Below are 6,710 nucleotides of genomic sequence, written 5' to 3'. Positions count from 1 at the left end.
CAATCTCAGACGCCAGCACGTAGATGCTCTCCTCGCTCACCTCAATGCGTGACAGTAATTTCATCTGAGCTATTAGTATCTTCTCGAGGCTTGCGCCGATCTTTTCAAGCGTGTTCTTCATGTCCATGAGCACGTAGATGCGGGCGCGCACCATCTCCCGAGCGAGCGACCTTCCGTCCATCCTTGCTGCGATGTTGGATCCTTGAAATATTTGCTAAGTGTGAAAAAATGTGTTCCACACAGTGTAGTGTAAGAAACACACCCAGGTGTGGTGCACACGCATTAAATGCTGTTTCAATAACTCTAAATTTAGGATGTTGTGGCGTTATTTACACTGCTATTGATGACGGCGACGACGTGGCCACGTCATTTATTATAAATTACCAGAGACCATATGTTTTTGTGGTCGCTTTAGGCGATAAGGTTGCATTATTTCCTGTCGTCTTGTCGTATTGTGGTTGCAGTAACGCCTCTCGGTGTTCATCCGTCCTATTTACGAAAATCGCCTTCTAATATAAAGTCGCTGACTGCTGCGACCCACTGTGGACCGATCATTTTATACTAGGAATTCCTCAGAATGAGGGATGGACGGCCCCAACGAATTAATTCCACGGTACTGCGTGCGCGTAACCTCGGTCGACATTCGTACGACACTAAGCAAAAAGAGAGAATTACTTGAAGTCGTTTATGGGGTCGACTTCATGGGGTCCACTTACCCCATGAAGTCTAAAAAGTATTCTCAGTGTAAGTCGCAGACGATCTAGTTCTTGTGCTTTCAAATAATATTGACAGTTGGAAACAGAGTACAGGGGAAATTTCAACCAGATCATCGATACTGGAATCGACGCTGCCGTGTGCGGAACGAATGTTTGCCGAATCATCTGAGTACGCTGTGACTCGGCAACAATGTCCTATGGGGTTGTCCTTAATTTCGAGTAAAGTTTAATGACTTCTGTGTAAACAAAGGCGCGGAACAGCTCTGGATTTTTCCGTCAAAAGCTAAGTACGCTTTTTTATTTGGTACGTTCAATAGCGACCGGGAGATACAGTGAGTACTAAAAGTCCGTGTTCGTCCGTGTTATGTTGCGTGAATCAAGTGTAATTTTACACTTATGAATGCTTTTTGTTTAGTATTTAATTTCTGGTACATGTCATTCAGAAAACCCTTATTGCGTTAGGATAAGATCTGCTCATATGTCATTTATCGTTTTATCTCCTTTGGAATGATAGTTGAAGAGAACTATCAGGTTTAGATTTATAATATAAATCTACTTTTACAAAGTAAATATTATTTACTTTGTAAAAGTAGCTGATCGTTTTGGATCAAGGCTTTTGAGCCGCCCAGTTTGTAAAGACCGATCTAACCGCTTAACGCTACTTCATGTCATGATTAACAATAGTTGTTGCCTTGTTTTGGCGTATGAATTTGCTTGTTGGAATTTCCCTTTTGTAAAGCAGCTGAGAAAGCAAATGTCCAGTCTGCTTGGATGGTCAATATCAATGCAACATCCTAGTATGAGTCTAAATAGTGAGCAAGGTAGGACACCTTACTCACTATTTAGACTCATACTAGGCTCACATCTCTGGGGCATATTTCTTTCCTTGTGGCTCCTCGGGATGTTTCCGGGATTTATTGAAGTGTTGTTCTTCAGTGAGAAGTATATGTACGACTAAGCCAATCGACTGAGAGGTTGTTCATGCAAGATAGTGTTGTTGGCCTTTCTTAGCAGTTGTATGTGCACGTCAATCGAATTCTATCGAGACACTTGAACGGCAGATGCATAAATAAATGTATATACTTGCTTGCCTTTCGATTTCACTCTGATAATTTAGTTGATTCTCTTTTTGTTTTGCATGTTTAAGCTGGCTTTTGTTTTCGAATTAAAATTAGGTAGTGCTCAAGACTGTATTGTTTCTTTCATCACTACTATCTCAAAGCTTATGTGTTTATTGCTTAATTTCATAGTATTCTTGTGCAAGTATGTAGTTTTGAACTGTTGTCTCGTGAGTATAGTGTGTCTTCACACTTTAATTATGTATTGTTTTTTATTTTGATTCTAGCAGTGTTTGCATTTTAATTACAATAACTCCATCAGTGCAATTTCATATGTACATGTACGAGCACAACTTGCTCGCAAATAAAGCGCAAGCTCACATATTTGGGTATATCTCCGTTGTGACCTCCGACTTTGTTTTTCTCCTTATAAAACTGCTTTTTTCAGCAGCGCTAGCAACAAGTGCGTTCCAAATCAATTGACAGACGGGTTGGTGCACCTAATTGCAAGTGTGAGTCTGTATTGGACAGATTCTCTTTTCTTACTGCAGTGCGAACAGTCTTTACACGTGGGGTTTATTTTCACGTTGAGGTGGAATATTGCCAGACGTTTTGCACTTGACTTTTATTAACATGTAAGGTAGTTTCAGCATAGTTTAGTCAAGTATTTTGTCGAATCAACCAGTCTTGGGAGCGCAGCGGAGATGTCTACATTGACAGCCTCCCACATCGAGGAAGCCTTATGAGAGTTGGTTGACACCTTTTAGAGTTTGATTTGAGTGTTCTCAGCAGTTATTTATTGCTTTAATGGGTGTATTCCATAGTGGAGTGGAGCGGAGGAAGGGAATTGTGTTTTCCACACGAGATTATCTGTGACCGGTATTACCGGTGTGGTACCGGTACGTCTACTCCCCGAAAGCTGCCAACCACACACGTGGCCTCCACTCCTCACTTCGCATTTGGAGAACAAGAACTACAAACAAGAAAGAAGGGGTTCATCCTACACCATGTCTTTCAGCGCACCCAACTCGCCATCGTCCAGGGCCACCACGGCCCCGTCGGACAGCGCCTCTACCTTCCCAGCAGCCGACGTCGTCGACGTCACTGGTGGAGAGGAGACGTGGACCAATACATCCGCCCGCAGCACCTCGGACCCTCCGCCGATTCGCACGAGCAAGCGAGCTGCCGCCCGCAACGTTTCCTCTCCAGCGCCGGCCGAGGCCCGCAAGGGAAAGAAGAAGGCGCCCAAGCGCACGACCCCGTCGCCTGCAGCTACTACCAGTCGAGCGAAGAGTGACGACGCCACTGAAGACGGGTCCGACCACGGCCTGGAGGACAAGGCGGCGACTCCTAAGCCTAAGAGGGCGAAGAAGTCAGCAGGGTGTACTGTCCCGATCGTGCAGCTCCCTCCTGCGAATACGCACGGGAGCGAGAAATCAGCGTGTTTGAGGGTCATTTTGCCTATCAAAACCCACCGCAAGTGGCCTCTGAGCCCGGTCCGCAGCCTCCGCTTTCCGTTGCGACTGATGGCTTCGTCACAAGCGAGGCGACCCTTACGGATATGCATCCCTCTCCGACTATACAGTCTGATCCGTCTAGCCAGTCGGTCATAGCCATACAGCGCCCTTTGACTATACAGTCACCTGTTGCTATACAGCGTCCTTTGACCATACAGTCACCTAATGCTATACATCACCCAATGACTATACAGTCTGGGCCGACTATACAGTCATCCACAGCTATACAGCACCCTGCGACAATACAGTCTGGGTCGACTATACAGTCATCCACAGCTATACAGCCCTCTTCGACTATACAGTCCGGACCGACTACACAGTCACCCACGGTTATACTGACTCCTCCGACTATGCATTCGCGCATCCACCCGCAGGGTTTGATTGGTATACACTCAGATCGCTCTAGTAGTGTTGTGGAAGTACGTACTAGTACCACCGAGAGGCCGGTTGACCGAGAAGGGACTCGCACGATTCGCCCTGTAATATCAAGTCAAAGAGCAAGTGAGACGCATGACAACGCAAGGATACGTCGAGACCTGCACAAACAAGTTCGGCATGCCGAGCTTACCAAGGTTATCGCCAGTTTTAACATCGAGATGCCCCAACAACACTACCCTGCGATGCACGAAAGCGCAGAAGGCCCGGTTCACCAGCTTAACCAACCATTGCAGCACGCTCTATCGGACCTTGCACGCCGGTCAGCGCTCCCGCTACCTGCATTCGTAGAGTTAATTCGAGGCCAAACCGTGGAGGACTATTGCCCAAACAAGAACATCGTTCCGGCGGTCCTAAACAAGTTGTGTGAAGGATACGAGCACTTTAATCAACTTAACAAGATTGCTTGTGAAGGAGTCGAAGTCAAGTTAAGGGCGGCTCCACCCAGACAAGTGGTTCGGCCACCAATTCATGGCTCTGCTCAAGAACGCGTCAACATTTTGCGCAAGAATATCCGGATAGAGCAAGACGCCTGGAGATGCCTGGTTCTCGACATTGATCTGCTTGAGCAGTGGCCCGAAGTAATTATAAGTCCATTCGGCGTCGTCGACAAGGGAAGCGAAGATGCCAACACGTCGGGTCGCACAATCCACGACTTATCCTACCCGGATGGTACTTCGATCAACGACTGCACGGACCAAAACAGCATTACTAAGCCGGACTACGCCCACTGCGATGCCGTAGCGCGAGAAATTTCGAAAACGAAAGAGGATTTTCCAAGTGCGGTTGTCCGTGTAATGGCAGGTGACGTGGCATCTGCCTTCCGCCGCATCAGCATCCACAGCAACAGTGTGTACTTGTTTGCCGGTCTTATCAAAGAAGAAAACGCATTGATCGTCGAGTTATCAGCACCTTTCGGATGGACGGGGTCTCCCGGCTTTCACGAGATATTTGGCGGAGCGATCTCTCATGTTCACGGCGGTCATTCAAATGCAGTTTCTCCTGGTGGTTTCTTCAACTATCACTGGGTAGACGATCACATTAACGTGGCTGCCGACATTGACACCACATGCGTTGACATGGATCGTTCTCTCCGTTTTGCCATGGTCGCCGTCCTGGGTGTCGATGCTATCAACACTGAGAAGTTTACTTCCTGGAAGACGCGCCAGCGCGTTCTAGGACTCGAGTTCGATACAATCGCAGAAATTGTTGCCATGCCTTCAGCCAAAATCGACAAAGCCCGCAAAATCGTAGCTTCCGCCTACGTCGCAAGTTCACTCACCCGCAAGGGGTACCGGTCCCTGCTCGGAAGTCTACGCCATGTGGCAACATGTATTCGGGCCGCTAGACCAATTTTACAGCGCATACGGGTCCGCGAGGCTCGGCTCAACCGCTTCCAGAGCGTCCCCGTGACTTCTACAATGAAGGATGACCTACTGTGGTGGTGGATGATTTTGCGCACCCCTCACCTGAACGGCGTTTCGCTAGCGTATTTCAACGCACTTCCGCCTCCGGACATTGTGGTTGAAACGGATGCTTCAGATTTCGGTCTCTGCGCACTTGACATATCCGCGAAGGAGGCCTTGACGTACCAATTCACTCTGTCCGAGCGTGATCTCATCGCGGCGTTCAACAACGGAGAGACCAAAGGTTTTGACATCAACTTCCGCGAGCTTCTCTCGTGTGCTTTCGCTGTGCATACATGGGGCGCAAGGTGGGCTTCAAACGCTCGCATTACTGGGAGGACGCGGCACGTACACTTCCGCATCGACAACACATCTGCCGTCGCGTGGTAGAACAAATTGGCATCTCGCAATCCCAGGGCTCAAGTTCTTATTCGCCTGCTAAGTTGGTGGGAATCAACTTTTCGACCGTGGCTCTCTGCGTCCCACATACCCGACGGAGACAACGTCCGAGCAGATGCTGGCTCCCGACTTACCCCTAACGCGTCGTTTGTGGATCTTTTTACGTCGCTAACTTCCGGCTGGTTGCATGTGTCCCGCCGGTGGGTATACAAAGCCTAACCAGCGTCTAGCAGTGGTATCTCTGCGCGCACTCCGTTGCCGACTTCACATTTGGTTGCAGTACAGTCGATCCCTAGGCAAGTGGACCAGTTGGATCTCACGCAGAGGCGCTCACCCATATCTTCTCGACGTCTCCATTCATCGGAAAGTGCAGTATATTTCAGATTTCGTTCTCCACGGCTTTCAGTTCGGCTTCGGATCCGGCGGTCCAATCCGTAGTGATTCCATTGCAGCGGTTCTTCAAGGCGTACGACACTTTTTCGCCGCTTTCAATTACGACTTCCCGATCGCACACCCAGACATCCGCATGCTTCTCAAAGGTATCAGCCGTCTCGATACACCGCGGCTTCGTAAGGAACCGGTTTCACTCGACATTCTGGAAGCCTGCTTTCGCAGCTTGACGATGGCTACACCACGTGAGCAAGCTTTATGGGGGGTGATGTGCTTGGCGTACTTCTTCCTCCTACGTCGATCGGAGATCGTGTCAATCCGAGGAGGTTCTTTCAAGTACCTTGTGCCGAGACTTGATGGTCGGAGCCGGTTTCCGCTTGATTCAGTTGGCAATTTTTAGACGAGATTAGTATCTTACGGACGGTACTGGGTCGTAGCACCTGGCCAATCGCCTTCGAAATACGTTTAGACGGTAGTTTTTAATACGGTAGCAAGTCGAACAGCTTGTCGGATCAGGCGCTTAGTCAATTTTGGTCGCCTTCCGAGTCGTTTGTGGAGTTTTGCACGATTAGGAGCTTTCAATACGTTGCAGACAGCGTTCGTACTTCGGCCAATCTCTCGTACTATCCAGCGCTTGCTTTTTCCATCCTTAACCCCCCAACGCCCAAGCCGTGTTTTGACGTTATTTCAAATCATCCAACATAGTACTCATCCAACATGTAAAACCGTGCAACACTTGACTTTACTATAGTCTCGTATAATTCCGAGCACCTTTCTTGTACATGCACA

This window comes from Phytophthora infestans, genomic scaffold (assembly GCF_000142945.1).
Source record: "Phytophthora infestans T30-4 supercont1.9 genomic scaffold, whole genome shotgun sequence".
NCBI classification, from domain to species: domain Eukaryota; phylum Oomycota; class Peronosporomycetes; order Peronosporales; family Peronosporaceae; genus Phytophthora; species Phytophthora infestans.
This window is presented reverse-complemented; position numbering follows the sequence as displayed.